Source organism: Equus caballus, chromosome 18 (genome assembly GCF_041296265.1).
Source record: "Equus caballus isolate H_3958 breed thoroughbred chromosome 18, TB-T2T, whole genome shotgun sequence".
NCBI classification, from domain to species: Eukaryota; Metazoa; Chordata; class Mammalia; order Perissodactyla; family Equidae; genus Equus; species Equus caballus.
Window position 1 is genome coordinate 34,790,824 of NC_091701.1, and position 27,547 is coordinate 34,818,370.

The 27,547-nt window shown below is 41.6% G+C and overlaps 1 protein-coding gene and 1 long non-coding RNA gene across 7 annotated transcripts in view; both read right to left on the reverse strand.

Moving 5' to 3' along the window:
• Positions 1-27,547, reverse strand: part of CACNB4 (calcium voltage-gated channel auxiliary subunit beta 4) — a 241,338-nt gene that overhangs the window by 149,800 nt on the left and 63,991 nt on the right. The window lies entirely within an intron of this gene.
• The window catches only part of LOC138918649 (uncharacterized), a 34,661-nt gene that overhangs the window by 6,623 nt on the left and 491 nt on the right, over positions 1-27,547 (reverse strand). For both annotated transcript variants that reach the window (XR_011428221.1, XR_011428222.1), the window contains exon 2: positions 4,473-4,528. This is a non-coding gene — a long non-coding RNA (uncharacterized lncRNA). The remainder of the gene's footprint in view (positions 1-4,472; positions 4,529-27,547) is intronic.

Sequence of the window (27,547 nt, forward strand, 5' to 3'; positions counted from 1 at the left end):
GGTTTGCCAGCTCTGTTACGCATTTTTTTTCTTATGCCTTTTTGAGAAAATCATTTCAATGAGATTGTGGGGTTAAAAGGAAGTCAATACTTAAGTCACTCCATCATCTTGATGAAAGCGCACCTATTTTAAAAATGCACTAGTGAAAAAGAAAAGGCACTAGTCTGCTCCTCTACCCTCACCCCGATTTACCTAACGGAAATACGCAGGGGCGGGGCCTAAGTGTGCAGTTTCTTAAAGCTCCTGGGGTGGTTGTGCTTCTGATCCACAGCCAAAGCTGAGAGCCTTGCCTTAAACCTCTCAGGATAATTAAGGCAGTGTGTAGAGTACAAAATAAATCATTAGCAGCCACCCCATTTTGTTTAGGGACCAGGCTATGCCACCCTAAAAGATAACTGAAAATTACTAACTCAACTCCAGAACATAAGTAAGACTTTGCAATCTAAACCCTCTTTCAGTGGAGGCTTTGTTAAATAAAATGCTTGGCGGGGAGTGTCTAGCTAGGATTCTATTTCCATATGCATTTCTTCCTATGTACCCTCAAAAATAACACCACCTACTTACCTCACATGAGTGTTAATTTATGGAATTTAAAAGCAATTTAAATAAATTTTGTTGACAGAAATGGGCAACATAACTATTGTATCAAATCATTGTGTTGTCAAGCTTATCACCTCTTCTTGGAGATTTTAAGAACAGTACTGTATTAGGTTGGGCGGCCATAACAAAATACCACAGACTGGGTGCTTAAACAACAAACACTTATTTCTCACAGTTCTGGAGGCTGGAAGTCCGAGATCAGGGTGCCAGCATGATCAGGTTCTGATGGGGGCCCTCCTCGTGGCTTGCACACAGCCACGTTCTTGCTATACACTCACATGCTGAGAGAGAGAGATCTCTCTCATGTCTCTTCTCATAAGGGCACCAACCCCATCGTGAGGGCTCCACCCTCATGACCTGATCACCTCCCAAAGGCCCCACCTTCAAATACCATCACATGCGGGATTAGCACTTCAATATATATGAATTATATAATATTCTCTTCCTTGCCCTTTCCTCTCACCCACACCTTATGTTGATCCTGCATCTTCCATGACGATGTTCACTTACACCAGCAAATAAGTTTCTTTCAGGCAACTCACCTCAATATGCAGTCTCCCTCTGAACAGTATCGTCACTGTCATGGCTCCACCACATCTACCTGTCTGGCCTCGCCTCCCTCTGAGACTACAGATACAAGGTCTGCATAGAGTGGTGGCTAAATGTGGGAGCTCTGGGACCAGATTGCTTAGGTCCCAAACTCTGCGCCATCCCTTATTAGCAGAGTGACCTTACACAAGTGATTTAACCACCCTGCACCTGGTTTTCCCATCTGTAAAATGGGAATAACCACAGTACCTCCTTCATAGGGTCGTTGTGAGACCAAGTGGATTAGAACCCGTGAAAGGCTCAGGACAGCAACTGGAATGTTATACTGTGTTCTTTCAATACATGTCATTTGTTGTTGTCATAACTACGGTGCGGCTCCATCTGGATGTATCCTGGACACTGCAAACTCAGCATGTCTATAACTGAACTCGGTACTTGCTCCTCTCACCAGTTCCACTCTTGGATCCCTTTCTCAGCTAACAGCATCATTGCTGACATAGTCATCCAAGCTGGAGGGCATCCTTAACTCCCCATGTATTTCCCCTGCATCCACTCCTACATGCACCCAATCCTGTCCACTCAACCTCAGAATTCTCTCTCAGAGATAGCGCTCTGCATCTACTCTCTACTCCTAGCAAGCACATGCCCCCAGCTTGTGAAGGGGCCTGAGCTGGGGTGGGGACCGGTGCCTGTAGCCCAGGTAGGGAGGGTGGAGAAAGGCACATGGGGCCTGAGCCAGCTCTTCCACTCTCACTGCCCCAGCAGACTCTTCCCGAGCCTCAAGTCTCTCCCGTGCACGTATTTACTGAAGAAGAACAATAGCTAAGTCTTCTATCATGTTCACTGTGCACAGGGTACCACTCTAAGCTCTTTTCACACGGTACCTCACTGAACCTTCTCGACAACCCTAGGAGATGGGTACCGCTATGACTTCCATTTTACAGATTAAGAGGCTGGGTTGCCAAAGGTCACAGTCAGTAAGGAGCAGTCACGATTCAAACCCAGGAAATTAGGCCCAGACGACATGGTCTTAATCACCACAGCCACTGCCTCTGAGCACCTGGAGCTGACCGAGGGCTGGGTGCCGAGGGGAGGTAGAAGGTGAGTAGCAAGACTGGGTCCTAGGATTATGCTAAGTGAAATAAGTCAGAGAAAGAAAATGCTGTATGATCTCACTCATATGTGGAATCTACAAATAAACGAAACTCAGAGAAAAGGATCCAGATTTGTGGTTACCAGGGGGTGGTGGGGAGGGGGAATAGGAGAAAGGCGGTCAAAAGATACAAACGTCCAGTTACAAGGTCAGTAAGTACTAGGGATGTAATGTACAACATGGTGACTGCAGTCAACACTGCTAGACGGTATATGGGAAAGTTGTTAAGAGAGTAAATCCTCAGTTAAAAAAACATTTTTTTCTTTTCTTTTGTTGCCTTCTCTTTTTATTGTATCTTTATGAGATGATGAATGCTAACTAAACTTATAGCAGTGATCGTTTCACAATATATATGAGTCAAACCATTTATGTCATACACCTTAAACTTACACAGTGATGTATGTCAATTATACCTCAACAAAACTGGAGGGGAAAAAAGACGAATGGGCAGGGCCAGCCCAGTGGCATAGTGGTTAAGTTCCCATGCTCTGCTTCAGTGGCCTGGGGTTCTCAGGTTCAGATCCTGGGCATGGACCTAGCACTGCTCATCAAGCTACACTGTGGCAGCAACCCACATAAAATAGAGGAAGATTGGCACAGATGTTAGCTCAGGGCCAATCTTCCTCACACACACAAAAAAAAGAATGGGGCCTAAGATCGAGCTCCTGCCCTCTGGAAGTTTACACTCAAGTTGAGGAGATGAATATGTATGTTCCTGAACAAAACCACCATGAGGCAAGGCAGTGTCTACTCAGTTAAAAAAATGAGTCAAATAGGTATAAGTACCTTTGGAGGGCAAGGTTTACGTCTGGCCAGGATTTCACAGAAGGATTGTGGAAACCGTGGTTCCAATGGGTTGTTGAATAGAATAGAAGTCAATGTGAAGGGTCAGTGGGAGCTTTCCAAACCAGGTAGAATGACAATGCAGAAGTTACCAGGGAGATCTGTGAGAGGTAGTTTTGGGAAATCAGCTTCTGCTGTCTTGCCAGGCAAGACCTAAGATGCTGACAGTGACCAGCTCTCCAAGGAGTGGTCCATGGCACACTGAAGCCTTCACATACTACCTGCCACTGCAAGAGGCACGCTTGTTTCAGACATGATCACAGATGTGCCTGCACCTTCACTATGTGCAAGTACCAAGAATTTTTTTTAACAAAACTGTTTCAGAGTCTCATAAACGGCTGACTTACAATGCAGCATTATATTTAAAGTGAAGATTTTTTCTTTTTGGTTCCTCCCTCCTTCCTCTTCCTCTTGCTTAAAAAACAAAACAAATGATGGCACTTCTTTATTCAACAAATTATGGATACGATCTTTTTTTTAGGAAGATGATTTTTTAAATACCAGACAATGTGGAGCTAACAGAAATCAAAGATGTATCTGCTTGGCTTTTCTCAGCACATATATACAACAATTGCTACCAAGGTTATACGGTGACTACAGTCTAAATATCCGCAGTGGAAGATTTTGCAGCTACTTCCCCCAAAGCAAAGTGTTTATTAATGGGGTCTATTAATTTTAATAAGCATTCTTCCATGGTCAAATATGCAACTTAGGCAATTAACTAGTTGTGGGCTTGGGCAAGTTAATTAATCTCTCTGAGCCTTGGTTTGTTCAACTATCTATCTTCTATCAGATATAACTAACAATATGTACCTTACACCACACAGGGTTGCTTTAAGAATTAAATGTAATCACATACAATAAAGTGGGGTGCAAATATTATTATTCTTATCAAATAAAGACAGCAGCATGAAAATGAGCTTGCTGCCATTCTGTGTGGCATTGGGTGATGACTCGACTCAAATGGAAGAATTTGCACTTACATACACTAAAAAGGGAAGGTTAATGTCAACAGTATTCCTCTTTGAAATAAATTAGCATTTGCATTTTGTGTGTTTAGCAGAAAGTCTCCATTTGAATTAATAAAGGCGGAAAGTTTCTTGAGTGACCCAATTACTACGTCCCAAATTTTTAAAACACATCCTAGCAACGAAAATAATGCAAAGCATGCTTTGCAAATGAATTTCAATATCCAGGGCCAGGGTAAAATATAAAGTTACGCCTGATAGTGATATTTTTTCCTATAATTTAAAGACATGTGGCTGTACTGTTTTTTTAATCAACCAGATTTTTAAAAAAAGTCTCTGCAGCTGTTCTCGTAACTTACCCAATCTCATTTCTCAAAACAGCTCCTGATGTGTCTATTATATTCTGACCTCTTCTCTAAAAGAAAGGAGACACATTTTGGTAAAAACTTCACATTTTTTTTCCCAGTGTTTTTTTTTTTCCCCCTTCTCTGCTCTACTTTTGTATGAGCACCATGTTTTAGAGAACCTTTCCTTCATTTTCCTGCTTCAAGTGAACTGGGATAAAAATGTAATTCATCATTCTATTGACTGTATTTAGATATAAATACAGAACTCTCGAGAAGTTTACAGTGGGGAAGGAAGATTTCAAAATTAGTTGGAGGATGCTGAGATCAGGGAAGAAGGATTTTTTAAAAACCTCACACACTTGAATTACTCATTCTTGACACATCTTTGTATGCATTTTGTAGGGGAGGAAGAAATATTCCTCTACCCTCTAGGTTCTTTGGCTAGTCTAAGAATTAAATGGACACAAGACAGAATAATAGGACAAAATCAAACAAGTTTAACAGCATGTATACATGGGAGAAGCCCAGGAAAACTGAGTAACTTGCCAAAATGGCCAAAGCCACCATCTTAAATACCATCTTCAGCTAAAGACAAAGGAGGATGTTGGGGGTAGTGGTGTGGGACTTCAAAGAGGAAGAAAGCAATTCACATAGAGATGGAAAAGCAAATGTTTGGTAGACAAATGTTTCCCATGCCTTGCAAAGACAATGGGACATGGAGAGGACTCTGATCAAATGGGCCTTACTAAGTTCCTCCCTGTCCACCACACCTGGTTCATCTTATGCTATAATTATCCATGGTGATAGCATCTTCCTGGGACAGGCCTTCTGTCTTAAATTCTTTTAGGCAGTTAGGGGGAAAGTCAAAGCTTCTTCCTGAGTCTTTCATTCTTAAAAATAATTAAACCAAAGAGACACATTTTGGGATGTCAAATTCTGTTCCCCCACAACTTGACGTAGAATGTGTGCATTCTACAGTTATATCCTGAATCAGTGTCGGTTGGGTACCCTGTATGGAGGCATAGTGCCCCTTGCTCTGTCCCTTTATTACCATCCCAATGAGCCCCTGGCACACTCTCCTCATCTCTTTCACCACCCACTGCACCTGAGAGGCCCAGGATCTTTCCTCTTCTCTTTCCAGGCCCTCCTCTCATTCACCACCATCCTATGCACAGGCGCCACCCCTGCCCTTCTGTGCAATTTCATAGCAGATGTTGGCCACACTTCTACCCTGTGCAGGTACTGTGCTGGAGGTCTCAGTTGAAAGCACAAGTCCAATTTGCAAGAACATGTCCCAGGTTATTCAAGAGTGGAAAAAACACAACTAAGACTCCCTCTCTCTCTCTTTCACACACACACACGCATACACACACACAGTGACACACCAACCACCACCACCAAAATCCTCTCAGTCAATCCTGCCTTCAGTGGAACCAGCCGATGCAGGAGGGAACTGACCTATGAAGTGACAGAGTCCCTTCTATTTTCCTGAAATTACAAAATCCACCAGCAGAGGCGTGGGTCCAACAGTACCCAGCTAGCTGAGCTGGGCTGAACCGAGGATAGGAGGGAAGGAGACAGAGGCGCTGTGACAACCAGCTCATGCTGGCATTTTCCAACAGGAAGACCGGAAATACCAGTGGTTATGCGGTTTTTTCTGTTTTCTTCAAGGTGTAGTCATCAGGTTCCTCCGTCTTTTTAGGGAGCACTGGGTAGTGACATCTAGTGGTCCCTATTTAAATTACTCTTGGACTATAGTGCTGCTAAAAAAGAAAGGTAGCTTTCAGAAAACTCAGAGTTAATTGTAAGTGCAACTGCAGCAACCATCGTATCCTAGACTTCTGCCACACTCACCTGGGGCAGGTGACTCCCCCTCTCCACGCCTCCACCTCCTCACTGTAAACAGGGGTAAGGACGGTACTGAGCATGTGGGCTGTCCGAGGATTGAAGGACGAAATGTATGCAAAGTGCTCAGAATGGCATGTGGTGCAAAGTGAGTGTTCAATTAGTATTAGCTTTGCATTATTTTCATTGGTAGAATGTATTTTAAAAATTTAGAACATTATAATTGGTGCTAATAATTGGTTAGCTACATTAGTATTCTGCTCCATTTGTCTTTGTCATAACATAAAAATAATATTTTTATGTACTTAGTGAAACTACATTAATTTTTACCCACAATGTTCTAGTACTGTTGACACAGCCAGGAAGATGTGCCTCATGGACCATGAAGCCTTACATGCCCTCAACATCACTCTGCATACCTTAAGGGATGTGGGGACCTCACCTTGAGAATGTCAGTGTTATCTCATGCCTGCCTGAAAGCCCAACCATGGCCCACACTGCTCCTGGTTTATGTAGGAGATCTGAATGTGTTGGGTGGTGAAGGGGTGGAAACATTTTCTTCCTTTCTAGGTTCTTTGGCTGGTCTAATAAACTAATATAAGACTGACAAGAAAAACAAACAGAAGTTTAATAACATGTATACCTCCTGTATACATGAAAGTGACCCGGGAAAACTGAGTAATTCCCTGAAATGACCAAAACCATCACCCTAAATACCATCTTCAGCTAAAGACAAAAGAATATATTGGTGGTGGAGAATCAGTTATTGGAGGTTTCCAAAGAAAGCACAGTAAACAAGGGTAAGCTTGTTATGCACATTTAAGTCATTGCCTTCTAAGAGTTTCTAGAGATTTAGAGACTTCCTTCTCTTTCTGGTACAGAGAAGGAGACACACTTACATACAGAGATTTCATACATGTAAATGTCTCTTATAAAAGGGTAACTTTTACTCAGTTTTCAGAGTTTCTCCTGTGTCTGCAGTTTCTCAGAAATAACCAGCTTAAAACAATCCTTATGCTGAAGAGGTATACTTTGAAGTGACAAATTCTGCTCCCCTTCAGTGGGACATGCTCTATTCAATTTGCCATAGTCCACACCACTCCCTGTTGCCTTGGACTAAGCCACTTCTACCATTTATGTTGCCTACTGGCTCTGAAAACACTTGAGTTTGATGCTCCCTATTTGGACACTAAAAGATAAAGTCCTTATCTCTTGTTCTGGAATTGAAGGCCTTTCATGGTCTGCCCTGCTAGTCATGCTTTATTCACATGAACACTTCATGCCAGGCACAATCATGCCAGCTGAATCGCTGTTCCCATTGTCAATCTATAAAAACAGAAACCAGTTTAAGAGGCAAAGCATATATTTGGGATCAAAGAACTGCAATTCAGGGAGTACAGGTTCAGGTACAAACCCAAATACTGTCCTGATTACAGGAGAGGGGCTCAGGGTTTTTATGAGGAAAAGGGAGGAAGATGAGGTAAGTTGTATCAAAGAAGAGTTCATTGGTAAATGAGGTAAGGCTAGGTTTGTACTTCACAGATGGGCCTGAGATTGGGTCATTAGGCAAAAGGTTAGACTTGTACTTCATTGATTGGCTAGTGATTCGGTCATTAGCAAAGTCCAATTTCATCAATCCTTACAAACAGGTTATTCTTGTCCCTACTGCCTTCTTGGAATGTTGGTGGTTTGCTCCAGTTTGGAAGATAAAGAAAACAAGATGTGCAAAGTAATTCTTCTGAAATGGCTGCTCTGGCTCTATTTTAATATAGCTCCACTCACGTCATCGTTCACACCATCCCGTCTTTGTATCTTTCCTTAGCCAGTTCCCACTATCTACCTAGAATGCCTCCCAACCTCTTTCCAGTGAAATCCTGCCTCCCCTCCAAGGCCCACCTTAAATTCCACCGACACCTTGGACCTGTCTACCTGACTGTTACAGCCTTCAGTAATCTCTTCTCTTTCTTAGTTTTGTCATCAATAAACAGGGCTAATAAGCTTCACAAGGTGGTGGCTGGAGGCTAAATGAGTTAATAAGCATTTTGTGCCTGGCATGTCACATGTGGTCCATAAATGAGGGCCTTACTGTTATCATTTTATCCTCATCACCTGACAACTCTACCACCCATTGTACTTTTTGTGCCTGTCTTTTTTTTAACCATTTAAAAATTATGGTAAATACGCATAACATAAAAATTACCATTTTAACCATTTTTAAGTGTTCTGTTCAATTATATTAATTACATTCACATTGTTGTGCGACCATTACCACCACCCACCTCCAGAACTTCTTCACCTTCCACCCATTGTGGTGGAAACTTGTACCTATTAAACACTAACTCCCCAGAGCCTCCTCCCCTGAGGTCCTGGCAACCACCATTTTACTTTGTCTCTGAATTTGGCTCCTCTAGGTACCTCATATAAATGGAATCATACAGTATTTATCCTTTTGTGACTTGCCTACTTCACTTGGCATAATGTCTTCAGAGTTCATCCATGTTGTAGCATGTGTCAGAATTTCCTTCATTTATAAGGCTGAATAATATCCCATTGTATATATATACCACATTTTGTTTATCCATTCATTCATTGAGAGACATTTGAGTTGCTTTCAACTTTTGTGAATAATGTGAATGTGAATTGTGAATAATTCTGCTATGAACACGGGTGTACAAATATCTGTTCAAGTCCCTATTCTCAATTCTTTTGAGTTGAAGGGGTTCAGGCCTCCCCAGGATGAGCCACTTTGGCATGTGGAACTTTTGAAGCTAAAGGCAATTGAGACTTTGAGGGTTTGAGAAACTTTTACTTATCCTTTAAAAAATTTAAATTGGGAGCCTTGTCCATAAATCAGAGTTATTACCAGAAATAAATTTTTATGACCTATCTCTATGGCAGGGCAACCCTCTAATGACTGAACATCTGCTCTTCTTATCATCCTGTGAACTATTCTTCTCCCCTCTGAAGCCTCAGGCTCCTACCCCATTCCTCAGCCCAAGATGGCATCTATAGCTAGTTTTACCTTTTCGTCTCTCAACCTCTCATGTATGTGAGGTCTCTGACCCTAGGATCCATGTGGGGTTCCCACACATATGCAGTTAAATTTGATTTTTTCCTATTACTCTCTCTTAATTTAATTCTTAGGCCAGCCAGAAGAACCTAGAGGGTAGAGGAAAAATTCTTCTTTCCCTATGGAATATATATCCAGAAGTAGAATTGCTGGCATATGATAATTCTATGATTAATTTTTTGATGAACCACTACATCATTTTCTAAAGAACACACAGCATTTTCTATTCTGACCACCAATGCACAAAGCTTCCAATTTCTCCACGTCCTCTCTGACACTAGTTATTTTTCTTCTTTTTTCAATAATAGCCATCTTAATGGTGTAAAGTGTCTATCATCTATTGTCTCAATCTCCATTTTGTACTTGACTTTTCACTCCCTTGTTTTGTTGTCTTTTTTTTCCTAGCAGAATCACAAACTTCTTGATGGCAGAGATTATCACAGACGATTCATGTAACTCTCCCTCCCCTCCACCCCAGGCCCCTAGAGCTCCCACTGGCACCTAACATGGCACTCTGCACAAGTTCAGGGTCTTGATCCTCAAGGTGCGGCCCCCTGTGGCGTGGGCACACCTGGGAGCTTGTTAAAAATGCAGATTCTCAGGTCCCGCCCTGGAACTACTGAACCAGAATCTACATGTTAACAAGAGCTCCAGGGGTCTGCAGGCACATTAAGAGTTGAGCAGCACTCGGGTGGGAAAAGGCAATTTACCTTCATTCTGTCAATAGGTTCCAAGGCCTTCTCTTGTAGGTGCTCTATAAATGTTTGCTGATTGAAGGATTAATAAGGAAAATTAACAGCCCCGTTAACACCCACCATCAGGCATTTATCAAAAATGTGAAAAAGCATCCCTGAAATAGTAGCTCAAAGCAGGTTGAAAAATAGGGCAGAGAAAACTGTCAGAGCCAAGAGGAGTCTAAAGAGACATGACTAAATGGCGTGTAGCATCCTGGATGGGAACGTGGGACAGAAAGAGGTCATTAGGCAAAACCTAAGAAATCCGAATAAAGTCTGGACTTTGGTTCATAATAATGTATGAATACTGGTTCATTAATTGTGACAAATGTACCATCCTAACGGAAGACGTTAATAACAGAAGAAACAGTATGCGGGGTATATGGGAACTCGCTGTACTACTTTCACCATTTTTCTGTAGATCTAAAACTACTCTAAAATAAAAAGTTCCTTTAAAAGGGAGAGGCAGAAAATGGGCAGGACATCAAAATGACAGTTGTAGATGTGTAGGAAGTAACGTTTGTGTCGTTAATTTCCTGCTGTGAGATAGGCAGGTCCTCCAGGACCTTGTGTAATCAAGATGACACCCTCGCGGCCCAGAGGAAAGATGGGCTGAAGCTGGTTGTCGCTGAATCCGACATGGGCCCAGCCTCCCTCCGCCGGGCCAGGGACAGGCCTCTGCTATCTGACTGGCGACTCTTTCTCCTTGAGGGGAGCCACCTGCCATAAAGGCATCAAGAATCTAGGGTTAATGACACAGGACACTCTAAGAAATATTCCAGCACTACCTTATCTGCCTTTCCCGGGTTGAAATATACTTTTTTGAGATTAAAATTTAACTTATATCAATTCTTAGAAGAAAGTACTGATGTCAAGTCAGAAACCAATGTCAAGTGCCATGGGGAGCTAAATTTCACTGACAGGCTACTAGGTTGAGGTGCTGCTGCTCACCCTTTCATAAGCTCATTCCCTTTAACTGGAATGATTTCTTTCTCTCTTAGCCCCTCAAATAAGCTTCTTCATTCGATATGTCACATTTTGTTTATATCAAAACGTTGACCATAGCTAAGTAAGCACCATTAAAATCAATCTGTACAAAAACAATTAGTACAATTAGCAATAATAAGGATTACCGCTAGCATTTCTTCTCTTTACTCTATTTTCGATACTGTGTCACATGCTTTACATGTATGATCACTTTTCGTTCACTCTATAAACCAACCCTATGAGGCAGGTGCTGTTACATATGAGATACTTGTTAACATGAGATGCTTGTTACACATTTTCAACAGAACAGGAGACACAGGTTTAACAGCACATGAGGAAGGCTTTGAGACTTGAGATCATTTCAAGTTCAGTGTGACACAGAAGCGATATGGCTACCAAAAAGCTCATATAATATTATTCTGAATTAATAAAAGTATAATACCCAGAACAATGGGAAACAAACACTTACTGAGAACAGGTTATATACCACACACTGATGTTCAATACTTCATGTTATCGCTTTATTGCTCACGATACTCCTTAGATGAAGGAATTATTGTCCCTGTTTTACAAGATGAATAAACTTGAGACTCAGATTAGAAAACAGCACATGGGTCACACAGCCAGCAAGTGGCAGAGCTGGATTCTGAGCCCAGGTGTATCTGATGGTCAAGCTTGTGTCCCTTCCATTAGGACCACTCTGCCCAGGCCAGGACAGCGACAGCCCAGCCACAGCTGGGGTCCTGCATTTATTCCAGGCCCAGCACTGTAAAACTTGAGGCCAAAGACCGGAGGGAACACAGTCCAAGGATAGCAACCAGAGGGAGGGGAAACTAAACCCATTTCCTGTGAGAAATGGTGAGAGAAGAAGCTTGGCCCCAGAGAAGACGTTACAGGAAGACGTGCTTGTTCCTCCACATATCTGAAGGGCTCCAGTATAGGGAAAAAACAGAACTTCTGGGTGATCAAAGAAGGCAGAACAAAGGCTAAAGAAGGCAAGACTAGACGGCGACAGATTTAGGTTCAAGACAACGAAGAATGCAGAAGAGGAATTATTCCAGAAGTGTCATTCTCTCATGGGGTAGTGAGATCTGCATCCCTGCAGGTGAGAGGCCACAAATGATGTAGAGGAACAGTGATCCAGAACGCCCCTCTAACTCTGAAACTCAAGACTCAGTTAGTCTAACACAGTTTAACCACATAGCCCACTGAACAGGATATACACAGGCCATGTGAGGATCACAAAAATATGTCTAATTCACACCAGATATATTGAAGTCTTTGTCAGCACTTCACGGACACCATTATGAATATTAAATGTCATCAAGAAGTAGGTACACAAAAATATCAGTGAGAGAATACTAGGTCGCAAAGAATGAATGTCTGAGCAGTATCTTCAGGCCTGGTGGGGCCCTAGTGAGCCACAGAGATGGAACTCCTGGGGATTCACATGCAGAGAGACCCTCATGAGAGGACCAGGAGTGTTCCCTGTGCACAAGGCCCTTCCGCAGATGACAAGTCCTCTTTGAACCTCTTCATGAAACCGTTACCAAGGAATCAGCAAGAACGTGGGAGACATCTGTGTAATCACAAAGCCCTAGTAACTGCAGCAAGGAGGCTCCCCCTCCCGTTACTCATTACTGACAGGCTGCTCGTTTCCTTCGGAAGAATATCACACCTTTTGCCACCTTCCCGATTTTACTTCATATTATGAAATGCTTCTAGCCTCCTGGACCAATATGTCTCTTCCACTTGCTTCTCCATTTGTTCTGTAGGTAATTTCACTGGCTAAGCAAGTCACGCCTCCCCTAACTGGGTGGGAAAACACTACACTACCTTGTGAGACAATGGGATGTGGTGAGCATCATCAAGCCCTCCACGCAGATAGTGACCTTGACACATCAATCGTAGTTCATACGCTCAAAGAAGCAGGCAGGCTAGTGGTAGACCACTTAAGTTTTTCTCCTGGGGCAGTATCATGTGAAGAAAATGGTTCAGGCACAAATTCATGTAGAATTAGTCATGTATCTCCACCCACCCCCACAATTCATATGGTGCCCCTTGGATCAGATATAGCTCATGAATGCCAATGAGCAACACCCCATGGTTCAAAAAAGTCTTTCTTGGGCCCAGTTTGAGTCTCTTTCTAGAGCTTTCTTCTTTCTGATAATTTGGGTGCAATCTAAAGAATCATAATTCCAAATCAATATAGAAAAACTACTATTGGAAAAATGTCTTGTTGGCCATTTTCATCTCTTGAAAGTCCTGTGCCTCAGAGAACCAATTACAAAAACACTTATCCAGTCACTATGTTCCACTATCAGAAATTAAAATGTTTAATTTAATTATCCAAAGTAATGTTAATCAAAAGGACAAAAACAAATGAAAGAGAAAGTGCTTTAACCTGAGGCTGAATACACTATCTTGTACAAAGAGCTCATTTGTCAAAACCACGAGACCAAGTCTCCTAGTTCTAGAGAGAAAAGAAGGCTAGACTTGGTGCTAAGAGATCTGGTTTTAGTGTCCATTCTGCCACTAAATGGCTACAAGGATTTCAGTAAGTCACAAAATCCTCATGTGTCATTTCACCAAGCTCAAAAAATCTGGATTTTACCATTATTCCCCACCATCAACAATGCTAAAAAAAAAAAATCTATTATTTCCAAGCTCTGATATCCCTGCTGTGGTAGACTTTATTGTCACAGGCGGTGCCATATACACAACCTGGCAGGGGGATTATACGTCCAGACATGAGATTTACTATGCACAATTAATTGTGAGCAGAAACGTGCGTCACTCCTGGAAAGAAGCTTTAAGAGCCAGCACACTCTCTTTTCTCGCCACCATAGGACTGACAATGTTTCAGACAGGGGCTATTCTGTGCACCCAGGTCCCAGAGTGAAGATGGCAGGGAGAGGAAGTACAGCAACCCTGCAATGGGCAGGAAGCACGAATGAGAAATAAACAATTGTTGTCACAAACCACTGAGACTTTGGGGTGTGTTTGTTACCACAGCAAAACCTAGGCTATCCTCACCGACTCACACTTGCAGTTGCCAAGTTAGTTCCTGTCTACAAAAGATTTGGTCTTCATGATCACAAGTTCCAATTTTGGAACTGCTTCAGACAGGTATGTGCCAAAATACGTCTTTTACAAAAATTAGGCATTTACTCAAAAGCTTTAAGTTGCCGCTAAAAATAGATTGACTTGCTAACCTGGGAATTCGGTAACAGTTGTACTCTCCTCTTACTAATTACTACGGTATTAGTCAGAAAAGTCAGAAATACATAGTGCATCTGTTATGAGCAACAAAGCGAAACATTAGCTATTCATAGCAAAATGAGCACTTGAGGGAGGCTTGAGATTCTCATTCAGAGACACAGAAAAAATTTACGAATGTAGTACTACAACAATGTTAAAATTATTAATGGAAGATAAGTAAAAAGACAAAAGTTCCATTTAGAAAATGCTTTGCATAAACTATATATTCTATAACTAGAGAAGGAATGAAACTTGCTGCTTCTACTCTGAAGAGGCTTCTAAGATCCTATTTTGAATTCACGTTGCCTTAGAAACCAGTAGAATTCTGGATGGGATTCCATCATAATTGCTGCATAATTTGTGCACACGGAAGAACCACATCTCACTGTCTCAACTTAAAACAAAGCCACAACTTGGGTTTGAATCCTTTGATGAGTTTCACAATTTGAGGTTAAAACATTTATTAAAAAATCAAGGCTTGTGACAGTGGATACTCCTTCAAACTTAGATATTTTACTTTCAAAGAGGCAGGAGTAACTGTCAACATGACCAGGACCTACAGTTATGCTATTTGAAGCTAAGTCATGATATGTCACTCATGGTACCAGACAAGCACATCTGTGTATGCATGCTCAGGCATGAGGGACGTTGGGGAAGATTTTTTTTTTAATTGTTTTTTCGGATGTACTTCATATTTCGAGTTCTGTGTTCATCACATCATGTTCACCACCCGAACACTAATTATAGTGCATCCCCTCACATGTGCCTAATCACCACTTTTGCCCTCCCCCTCCCCTCTTCCCCAATGGTAACCACCAGTCCAATCTCCAATGCTATGTGTTTGTTTGGCATTGTTTTTATCTTCTGCTTATGACTGAGATTATATAGTATTTGACTTTCTCCCTCCGACTTATTTCACTCAGCGTAATACCCTCAAGGTCCATCCATGTTGTCACAAATGGCCGGATTTCGTCATTTCTTATGGCTGAGTAGTAGTCCATTGTGTATAAATACCACATCTTCTTTATCCATTCGTCCCTTGATGGGCACGTAGGTTGGTTCCATGTCTTGGCTATTGTGTATAATGCTGCAATGAACATAGGGGTGCAAGTATCTTTATGCCTTTGTGTTTTCAAGTTCTTTGGATAGATATCCAGCAGTGGAATAGCTGGATCATATGGTAGATCTATCCTTAATTTTCTGAGGATACTCCATACTGCTTTCCATAGTGGCTGCACCAGTTTGCACTGCCACCAGCAGTGAACAAGGGTTCCCTTCTCTCTACATCCTCTCCAACAGGGGAAGATATTTTTATGTACAGCAGAAATCACTGGGCTTTGGATAAAAAATAAAAACTGTGATACAGCCACTATACAAAAATATGTAGCAATAACAGCTAACATTTATTGATTGTAATTCTGGTTGTATATTAATGCAACAACCTTATAAGGTAGGTGCTATTAGCATCTCCATTTTATAGATGGGTAAACTGAGGCACAATGAGTTTACACACGTTGCCCAACATCATACAGTAGTTAGAAGTAGAATTGGGATTTGAAGCCAGGCAGCCTGGCTCCATAGTCTGCACTTTTAATCACTAGGCTTTCCTGCCTCTTTGAGCATCTCAGAAATGTGCAACTACCAATATAAGACAAGCTGAGCTCAGATTAAGCACACAGGCAGAACATCCATTCCAATAGTTCTCAAGCTCTAGGGCACACAAATAGCTGGAGTTGCTTAATGAAAATGCATATTCTTGGGCTCCCGATCCAGAAATTCTGATTCAACACATCGGGGGTGAAATCTGTGCAGCTGAATTCCTGAATTTTCTTTTTTCCTTTTTTTTTTTTTACAACGCAACCATTAAATATAGCGTTTATTTTATTGTTACGGGACGAAAGCCAGAATTCTAAATGTGTAACAGTGTGATCCCACTTACATAAACATGCATATAGACATAAGCACATAGAAACAAATATTAAAAGTAAATATGTCCAAGTTCTCTCTAGGTTATATAATACAGGTTATTTTTGTTTTCCTTTGGAGGTCTTTCAGTATTTTCCAAATTTTCTACAATAAGTACGAATTACTATATAAATTATATTTGGATATTGAAAAATGAAATAAACATTTTAATTGCAAATAATATTTAGAGAGAGCTTTCCACAGAAAGGGAAGATGATCCTCATTCTGGGCTGCCCAGTGACAGAGCCTTACTTCCCCAGACATGAGCACATTTCTCTTCTATACCTTGTCACTGTTGTGGCACTAAAGATGACGTATAGGATTGTTCCCTCCACATTTTCTCGTCCATGAGAAATGACTTTTAGAAGTCGTTTCATTATTGTTTTCTCCATAAGAAGGTATTTATAAGAAGAGTAAATGTCAACTTTATTTTGGGTCTTGATTCTTCCAGAAGGCCTAAATTCCATGGAATATAGAACCTACCTCCTTTTTCCTATCTTCTCCACTCTCCCTCTCCATCCCCACCTTTGTGGTGTGTCTCTCTCTCCATCTCCATCTGAATCTCTCTCCATCTAAGTGTGTGTACGTGTGTCTGTCTGCCTATCTGTCTCTCTTTTATAATGTGCAGGCATGCCTCTTAAATACTGTCCTCAGAGACCAAGATGGTAGCATTTTCTTTGATTTCTTCTGTTCTTTACACAATGTCCACAGTAGCACCCTCTATTCAAAAATGATTTAGAGGTTTCGAACATACAGCTTACTTTCAGTTGCACTTTTAGGATATTTACAAGCGTCATAGTGAGACGCATGTACCTGCATTTGAATAGCACCACTAGTGATCCTGACGCAGGTGTTCTGCAGGCCCCATTTTGAACAATTCTGATCTATTCAAATTCAGCTGAAGAAGGTGCAGACAGGTGGGACAGGTGGAAAGGAAGAAGGAGGCAGGAGAAACAAAGTTCAAAAGTACAAAAATTCAACGAAGCACTGAGGCCTGGGAACATCAGTGCTGACACCAGGAGCCCTCCAGACAGCTGGATGAAGGGCTATTTGTCAGAACATGGTAAGAAGTCATTTTCCTCATGTTGAGCCATCCAAAAAACAAAAAAGAAGGGGAGTCAATGATTTATTATATTTTGCATACTATTTTCAAAGGACAATGATATCAAATATTCAAGGAATCTTTCTACTTGAAACTATAAAAATCTGGATTCTTAAAAACTGGCATGTGGGGCCGGCCCAGTGGCACAGTGGTTAAGTGCAGGTGTACCGCTTCGGCTACCCAGGGTTCACCAGTTCAGATCCCGGATGCAGACATGGCACCACTTGGCGAGCCATGCTGTGGTAGGCGTCCCACATATAAAGTAGAGGAAGATGAGCATGGATGTTAGCTCAGGGCCAGCCTTCCTCAGCAAAAAGAGGAGGATTGGCAGCAGATGTTAGCTCAGGGCTAATCTTCCTCAAAAAAAAAAAAAAAAAAAAAAAAAAAGCTGGCATGTGACCATTCTCTCTCTCAGGCTAGAGAGCTGCTAAGCAATTTATTGGTGATGATAATAGTGAAGATAAGTGAAGATAAGTGGGAAAGGGCTGGTTGATAGTTTAGGATCTGAGTTTGGGAGAGAAGGATATACATATCATAATATGTTTTGTCCTATGCTGCCTGGAAAACATACATTGCATTGACAACAGCACAATGAGCAGACTTTTAAGTTGAACAAAGACTCATGTTGCATGAGGGCTTGAACTTGGGAGTATTTTTGATGAGAGTGCAGACTTTTTAGGACACTTACTCAGATGATAAATTTCAACCAGACTGCTTTTCTTTCAGTAAAATTGGATGATAGAAGTTATTTCAGATTACTTCTGGTTACCTCTATGCCTTGGGAATATGATTTTATATATAAGCATCTTTTCGATCCCACTTTTACTCTTGATGGCCAATTAGAATTAATTCAAAAAGTTAGATGTACATGTGTGTAAGATAAGAGAGACAGCAAAGTGAAGGAAAATTATTCTCAGACTTTGAGCTCCCTATATCTAGCAGCAATGGCACAATATAGTTCCTCAGTACATGTTTAATGGGTGGATAGATGAGTGCATGGGTGGATGGGTAAATGAACAGGTGGGTGACTGGAAGGATGAATAGATAAATAGACAAACGAATGAAAAGTTTTTCTGACAATACAGAAGATGGTACCTCTCCAGCAAAAAAATATTGAGAATAATGGTTAAAACAGGCTAAAATGACAAGTGAACTGAATATAGCTAGATGACAACCAAATATATATGTATATCTGCATGCACGTGTATATATGTACTTATGCGAAAGACCAAGAATGGAGGTACTCCTCACTAAAGTTAGTTTTCTCCTTCTTTTCTCTTACTGTTCTCGAAATGTCAAACAACTCACACAGCTGCTGTAAGACAGGTCGGAAGACCCTGTCATGGAAATACAGTCCAAGTCAGCTGTACATGTGGCTGGTTAAAGGAGCAAGAGGGATCCTTCGACTAAGAGGCTGGGAGCTGAGAGCGTAAAGGGGGTCCAGGCAGTGGATGAGGTTCTAAAAAACTGAGGGAAAAATCACGGTGCTTCTGTTTGTCTCCAACTCAAGGTTTTTAATCCTGCAGCATACAGTACTGACTCATATCCATCCTCAAGTCAAAGTCTCTAGAGCTTAGAGGTCCTGGTCCTGTTTATTCTAAGCCCTATTCTTTTGGAAAAGGAGAGCCTTCTCAGACTGAGAGGTACCCAGCAGTTCCATGTGAGATGCTAGGGCCGTGACAGTTTAACCGAGAGAGAGGGTCAGGCATTTCTGTGTCCATCTAGGTTTGGGTGGGATCAAGACGGTGAGCGGCATTCTTCGTACCCTCCTAGAGTGTCTCCTATTTGGGGCACCCAGGTAAGAACTGCTCAGGACTTAGGAGCAGAGAGAGGGAGCTATCTCCCTATTGTTTTGACAAAATAATAGAAATAGAGACTAAAAATGGCCCCAGAAACTGTCCTTGTGACTGTAACCTTCCAATGTTGTAAGTATTCTGGTTTCCTCTGGTGGATATCCCTCTTGATTCCAAATGCAAGGAGAAAACAGAGTGCCTCCCTTTAAAGAGAAAGCTTAAGCCATGATACATATGTTGTACTAGAGAAAACAAAAGCTTGTACAACAGGTCTAACCAAGCAGCAATAAGGAAACAGCAACTAAAGAAGTCATTATACAAATGAGATTCCAAACTTCATCTAGGAATGAGTGGGAAAGTAAGAATATCAGCTAAACTTAAAAGAAAAAACATTTGGACATGACATGAAAAGAGAAGCAAGGTAAAGAGATGAACTCTGGGCAATGAAACATCTTAGCAACACCCAGCGACATAAGTCTTAGCCACTATGGTGTGTAATACACAGTAACAATGTTTCGACATCAGACATTGCTGCCTGTTGAACAAGAGCCTTTTCAAAGAGGGGAATGGTCTTGTTTGGAAGGACATTTCTAGGTGACCAATGAGCTGTGCTTATTTGGATGGTAGCATCAACAAAACATCTGTAATTTTCGCCTCCCAAAGACACTTTAGGGAAAGTAAAATGATTTGGGAGTATTCAGCACATGAACAAATAAGTTTGCCCAAAGAAAATGTAGGATGAGAGGGTGATCAGGTTATAACTCTGGAGAGCTCTAACAACTAAAAGCCAAGTAGTTAAAGAGGAGCCAGCTAAGGAAAGAGAAAAAGTAGTAAGGGGGGTTGCAATACTGACAAGACAGAGGAACGTCTCAGAAGTCAAGGGTGAGGAGAGTTTTCAGAAAGATGAAATGCCCTGGAGAGGATAAGTAGCATTCTATGAAGTCTTAGAAATTGGCAGTGAAGCCATGATGCCTTCTCAGAGAGTATTTCAGAATAGAGTGATGGGGGCAAGCAGCCAAATGCTCCTGTCTGAGAAGTAAATTAGACAGGAAGCAATAAAGGCAGCAAATAAAAGGTGGCTCTACCAGGACGTTTGACAGTGAAGGAAGGAGAGAAAGATTCAGCAGGAGCTTGAGGAAATTGTAGGGAGTTGGTGATTTTCTGTTTTTATCCTTGCTTTGATTTCGGAATGAGGTATATTAAGTACTACTGCAGCCAAAAGAGATGCTCTCAGAGGGCAGGGGGAGACTGAAGGTCAAGAGCATAACCAACGGTAATAATTAACAGAGGAAGATGCGCTAACGGGGTCAGAGGTTTGAGAACGCACCTGGAGGAAGGAACCCTGCAAAGGAAAGCACACGGCATTTCCTCGACTGAAACAGTTCTGGAAGGAGGCAAACCCCCAAAGTGAGCACCTTAAATGTGTTTCATATAAATGCACATATTTAATCCTCCACCTGCATCTGTGGCTTGCCCTCAAAAAGCACAAAATAACCCTGAGACACTAAAATAATTTTTTTCAAATTATGTTCGTACCTTCTGCTTTAGTAAGCAGAAAAATACATAATCCATTTTAGAATGATCTCAAACAAAATAAAATTAGAGATTAGCACTTAACAGGTTAAAACTTCAAGTAAGGAGACACGCTACCCTTCAGACAGCCAAAGTCTGATTAATGAACCAGGGGTGTTAACTACAACGACCCATCCTCCCTCAACATTCGATTCACCTAGAACTATCATTAGGCTACCAGTAACATCAAGGTGAATATGAAAACGGTTTTCTTCAGTAAATGCTGTCAAAATTTAGAAGAATTTTGACATCCTTTCTAAATATTAAAGCAGTGCCTATTTTCCCTCCTCGTACATTTGTTTGTGAATCAGTGATGTTTTATCAAGTATAAAAATATCATCTGATCTAAAGACTTCACAGAATTAGAAAGAATACACTAGGAACTGTACAGTGAATCTTGAAAGAAAGAACTAAAAAGCTAGAAGTAACCCGATGTTTCTTTTCTCACTCTTTCCTTCTTCACTTCTCACCTTTTACTCATAGAAGGAACACAGCTTACTCTTTTACCTTACTGAACATTGGCTTTTTACATTTTGTCTTCCTCCAGAAGAGATTTTCTCTAGTAGAATATGCCTTTCAAGTTAAGGCTGTGTTCCTTCAAGAAGTAGAAGTCCCGTATCGCCACACGTGTCACTTTGATCCAGTATCCAACGTCCCACAACAAAGCACATTACAGACAAGTTTCCTCACAACTGTAGTGGCTGCGCCTGAGTCCACCACATAAAATTCAAGGAGATGAAGGCGCTCTCACAGCTCCTCTCTTCAGTAATCTGCTTGTTACTTGCCTCTCTCCCCTCCAACCACCTCTGCATCACCTTCATCTCAATACACACCACTCAAACCACTACTCTCATTTTAACTCCTACAAATAAACCCAGTTTGTTTAGTTTTTCGCCATTCATTATACTCCTAGTGAAGGGCAGAGATGAATCACACAGTCCATGGCTGTTAAAGAGAAGTGGTGGAGGAAATGTGAAACCAGTAACTATTTCACAAAGAACAGAATCAATGGCTCAAATCATACAAAAGCAAAGTGTTTCAAAGTCCTTTGCGAAAAGCAATTAATTCAGTCCAAGTAAAATGTAAACACATGAACAACAATCAAGAATTACATCCATTGCTACAATTTTTCTAAAACCTCCTGGTTTTATTAAGTCGAACAAGAAGTGCAATATTCCTTTCCAAAGAGATGTCATAGATTTCTTTAATATATTTGATTTGTGTATATGAAAGCATGGATTTTATTTTAATGATCTGCAATCTCTACATTTGCTTCAGTCCTCCTTACAGAGTCACATAATTTGACATTTGGTATGATCTTGCCTTAACGGAATAACATGAAGCCAAAGAATTATAGAAAGCCCAATGTTCTACCAGGATCCACAGCACTCCATCACCTACAATGCTGTTGCCATGACTCCCCTATTAGATCATGTACAGACCTCACAACTGTAATCATTGGGACCCAGGTGATCAGGGCAAAGGAATTTAGGGCTGTTTTGAGGTTGCTTGAGTTTCTATTTCTTGACAACGTCTGCACTTGGAAAAGTTGAGGAGGTCCAAGAGAAATGAAACTGAAATAAGTTTGGACAAAAAAAATGAAAAGAGAATGGAGTTTGGATACAGGCCACTATGTGGATGGGATGGGTAGAGTACTGGCATTTAATATTAATTCCTGGGATTAACTTTTAAATTGCTTTCCTCCACCAAAGTAGTTGGTTATCTATTTTGACAAACAACTTAAGTGTACAACTCAAAGAACTGAAAGGACTTCTGCTATCACAAAGCCAAGAAGAGAACCTCTAAAAGCACAGATAAGTCACCCTGTTCCCTAGAGACACACACCTCTGTTCATCATGGTGACAACTGATATTTAAGATGAAGAAGTACAACAAATGGATCATGATGGGATGCATAAAATGTCAGGAACACGCTAACGTGTCTAGTTTAAGAACCAATTGTTTACCAGTTCAAGGGGAATTGAAAAAAACCACAAAGTGGCTAAAAATGAATATTTGTAGACACTAATTTTGTGATTCTTTCGCTTATGATGGCTACTTTTCACCATGTTTGCTTGTCTACTACTTTTATATTTAAGCAGCTTCCATAGGCTTTTTACATAAAGGACATTGTAGTTTTCTTATTGGATAGTCCTAAAAATGTCATTAAAAGATTTATATGCTATTTTAGCTCTGAACTGTGAAATAAAGAGGTGAAGAATACTTGCCCCAATCGTTGCTTATTAATTTAGCACACCAACTCTGACAGGCATTGTTGTATCTTTCCCCACAAGCATATCATTACACAATTAAGGGGTGCTACACCCTCAGTGACCTGTCATTGCAACAATATGGTAGAGAGTACTCATTCAGAAATTGCAAAACCAGAAATCTAAAACCCAATATGAACTTTAAACCAATTGGTCATTTGGGCTAAATTATTTGCAACCAGTAGATTCTTTATTGCTAGACCAGTAAGCAAATTCTGAATTTTACTATTCTTCCAAACCTACCCCACCTCTAAAATCTTTACTCTCATTTGTACAACTTAGGTATGATGACTTTACTGAAAACAGGAAATGGTTCAAAAGAACTTTCTCTTTCACACCATAAACAGGGCAAGCTTCAGAGCTGAGAGCCTGAGAATGGTGCAGTAGGAACCAAGAAAGACAAGGATATTTTCTCCAAATCTCCCAAATTGTCTACTGCAATCTACCTTGTTCCAGATACGAGCACAAACTGGATTCTTTCGTTGCTAGCCCTCTGCTTGTATTGTAAGCATATGAAAAAACAGAAATGAGAAATATACTCATTGTGCCTTAAGTGCAAAGGAAGTTGTTGTAAAAGGAAAAGGCTGATTGCTCAAGGGCCAGATTAAGTTAGAAATCCAGGTCTCTGGAACATTCCAAATGCTCTACAAGGTGCAGAAAATATTTTGTTATTGTGACAAAAGAACTTCTTGTGTAATAGGAAAATAAACTTCAGGAAATTGAACTGCAAATAAGCCATTGTTTCAATCATCAAAATCGAATATACTGTAGTTTTAAAAGAATAGTGCCCCCATGTGGTTTTCAACAACATTTCAGAAAATGTTCACCATTGTCTCACAAGTCACACTCGTTATACCGTGAAACAGTGCATTTTTCTTTTGTGCATTTTTTGTTCACGTTTGTTTTTAAATGTGATTATAGTTGTGCCTAGAGCATTGTAGAAAAATGTAAGTACATGCAAAGAACTGTGTTTATAGCACGTGTTGTTCCATCTATCTCCATGCTCAGTAAAGAGAAGGATGTGAAGATAGAATGTGCAAAGGGCACCTGCTGCAGGTGCTAATGCAGCTGCCGCCTCTGGAGGAAGCAAGGCCAGGCCACCTGGGCCTCTCCCCAAGTGCCCAGAGAGATTCCTGGGAGCTATCCAAAGCGAACTTCCGTATCTACCCTCCTACCTCCAACAAGTCCAAGTGCCCTGCTTTTTCTCCTGTTGTTGTGAGCAAACTGCCCAAGCTCCCTACAAGACCAGCGCCTCCAGTCGTGCACTGACTCCGACTCAAGGACTGGGCTCCGGCAATTCCCCCTCTTCTCTCCTGCATCATCAGTTTCTCCTTTCCATTGGATTATTCCCACCAGCATCGACAGATGGACACACAATCATAAAAACCCTCTCTTGGTCTCCCTCTAATTAGCTCCCCATTTCTCCACTCCCTTTCGCTGCCACACTCCCTGAAAGAGTTGCCGACATTAACTGATTCCAATTTCAATCTTCCCACATTCTCTCTTGAATCCATTCCAAAAAGGCTTTACTGCCCACCGCTCTACCAAAGCTGGTCTTACGGAGGTCACCAATGATCTCCATGTGGTTAAATCCATTGGTGAATCTCAGGCTCATCTAACTTGACCCATAGAGAGCATTTGACATAATTAGCATTCTTTCTTCCTTGGAATCCTTCCTTCCAGTGGCTTCCAGGCATCCCCTCCTACTTTTCTGGCCACTTCTTCATCTCCTTTGCTGGATGTTCATCTTCCCACCCTCTAAACCAATGGTTCCCAACCCCAGTTGTATTAGAATCACCCAGGAAGCTTTTAAAAGATAGAGACGCCAGAGCCCACTCTCAATGATTCTGATTTCATTCATCAGGGCGGGCGGGGGTTCCAGGAATGGGTGGGCTATTAGATTGCCCCGGGTGATTCTGATGTTCATCCAGGATTGAGGATCACTGCTCTAAATGCTAGAATGCCCCAAGGCTCAGTTCCCAGACTTCTTCTCTTTCTGTCCACACTCACTCTGGGAGAGCTCAACACCCAGTCTCATGGCTTTAAATACCTTTTAAAAGCCGATGTCTTTCTTTGGGTTCATTTGAAAGCAGAGTTAAAGACTTAGGTGCAGGGAGTTTATTTGGAACATGATCCCATTAATCAGGAGTGAAGCAGTGGGGAGAATAAGAGAGGATGAGGAAAGGCCCATATAAATGTGCATTTTCAGGGTCACTGTTATGGGCAACAGGGGCTGGATTCTGCTGGGTCCCTTGAAAAGTGTATAGAACACACTCCGCCACCACCACCAGGATGCTGAAGCGTTTCCCCACTTGCTTCACTTCCCATTGACGCAGAGTTTCCCTGCAGGCATTAACTCCCTCCCACTTCTACTCTGTGCTTAGCTTCAGAAAACGGCCAGGCAGCAGAAAATGAAGAGATATACACTTTGCACTTGAAGTGAGTCTGAGCTCAAAGCAATCTGCCTAATGCAGCTGTGGCAGATATCAAAGGTGGGCCAGCTGGTACTCAAGGTAGGGGCCACATCTGATGCCTCCAAACTGTATATATCTAACCCTAACCTTCCCCTGAACTCCAGACTCACATAACCAACTTGGACTTTTAATAAGCATCTCAAACTCATCACATCCGAAACCAAGTTCCTGATCTACTCACTTCCCCCACAAACCTGCTCCTCCTCTGATCTTCGAAAAGTGGCAACCCCATTCTTCCAGTTGCTCAGGTCAAAAACCTTCAAAGTCATCCTCAATTCCTTACTTTCTCTCACTCCCCACATTCAATCCATCAGCAAATTCTATTGACTCTACCTTTAAAATACATGCAGAATATGACCACTTCTCACCACCTCCACTTCCCTGGTCCAAGCCATTATCATCTCTTGCCTGAATTATTGCTATAGCCCCTGACTGGTGTCTCTCCTTCCACACACACCACTTTTCCCTTTAAATCTACTCTCAACTGAGCAGCCAGAGAGATCCTGTGAAAAAGTAAGAAAGAGCACGTAACTCCTCTGTTCCAAACTTCACAATGGCTTCCCTTCTCACTGAATAAAAGTCAAGGCATGACATGACTTGGCCCCTTATGACCTCTTAGATCACATATGCTACGAGCCCTTTGCTCCTCAAACATACCAGGCACAATTATGCCTCCAGGCATTTGTACTTGCTTGGAACCCTCTTTTCCCAGTTAACCACTTGCCTCCCTCTCTCATCTCCTTCACACCTTTACTTATAAATGTCATATTCTTAGTGAGGTCTTTTTCTGCCCAACCCTATTTAAAACCGCAACTCTTTTCTGATCTTACTTTATTTTTCTTCTCAACATTTATCACACTCTAACATAGTATGTGTTTTTCTTATTTGTTTATTTTCAGTCTCTCCTACTGGAAGTTAAACTCCATGAGGGCAGGGATTTGGCTCCATTTTGCTCATTCCTTGCTGATCCCCAGCACCTAGAATAGTGCCTGGCTTACAGCAGCACTCAGTAAATAGGAGGTGAATGAATGAATGGGAAAACCAATAATTATAATAATAATTCTTACTGAGTATTTTCCATATACCAAGCATTACAATGCACTTTCACATATTAAGTCATTCAAGCCTCACAGCAGCGTAAGAGCTAAGTTCTATTATTATCTCCATGTTACGTATGAGAAAATGTATGCAGAGAACTGTTGAGTAAATTGTCAAAGTCATACAATTACTAAGCAGCCCAGATATAAACCTAAGTATATCTCATCCCAAAGTGTAGACTCTTAACCACCAGACAATACTGAGGCTAATTGTTAATCCCCAAGATTAATCACTTCTCCAAATCTTTAGGGGAACAAATGCCAACGTGACAATGATGCCAATGTAGATGAACTCACTGTGAGAAACAAGAGTCTACTCAGTGACTTGGGGGCCACAGATGAGAAGGAATTAGAGGAGAACATCACAAGGGGGAAGAGTCAGAGATGTGGCTGGTCATCAGGTAGTGGATCCATGCAAGCCACAGCATTCTTTCAGCAAGTACCCATGGAGAGCCTCACACTGCTCAGCACAGTTCTCTGCCCTGGAAACTGGATGGTGCACAAGTCAGACCTAAAGCCCTTATAATCTAGTGGTGGAAACAACAATCAGACAAATAAACTTTTAATACCAAATCAGGTAGTGCCAAGTGGTGGTCAGAGAAAGCCTCTCAGAGATGGGCTGTAATAAAGGGGCTGCCTCCAGTTCTGATGTTGGACTGATGACAGCTTTCATAACCAGCATCCCTCTTTCTTGCCCTCTTGAGCCACATCAGGTGAAGCTGGGAGGAAAGCAGTGTGCTACCTCCTTTGGCTCTGGTTGGGAAGCTCAGAGTACACATCTCGAGGCCAGCCCAAACCCCTCACCATCATAAAATCCAAAGCCAGTTAATTGCCCCGCCCTGCTCTCTCAAGCCATTTTCAGACCTGTCTGGGCACCCGGCCTACTCTCCGCAGAGAGCCTCAATTTGTGAGTAATAA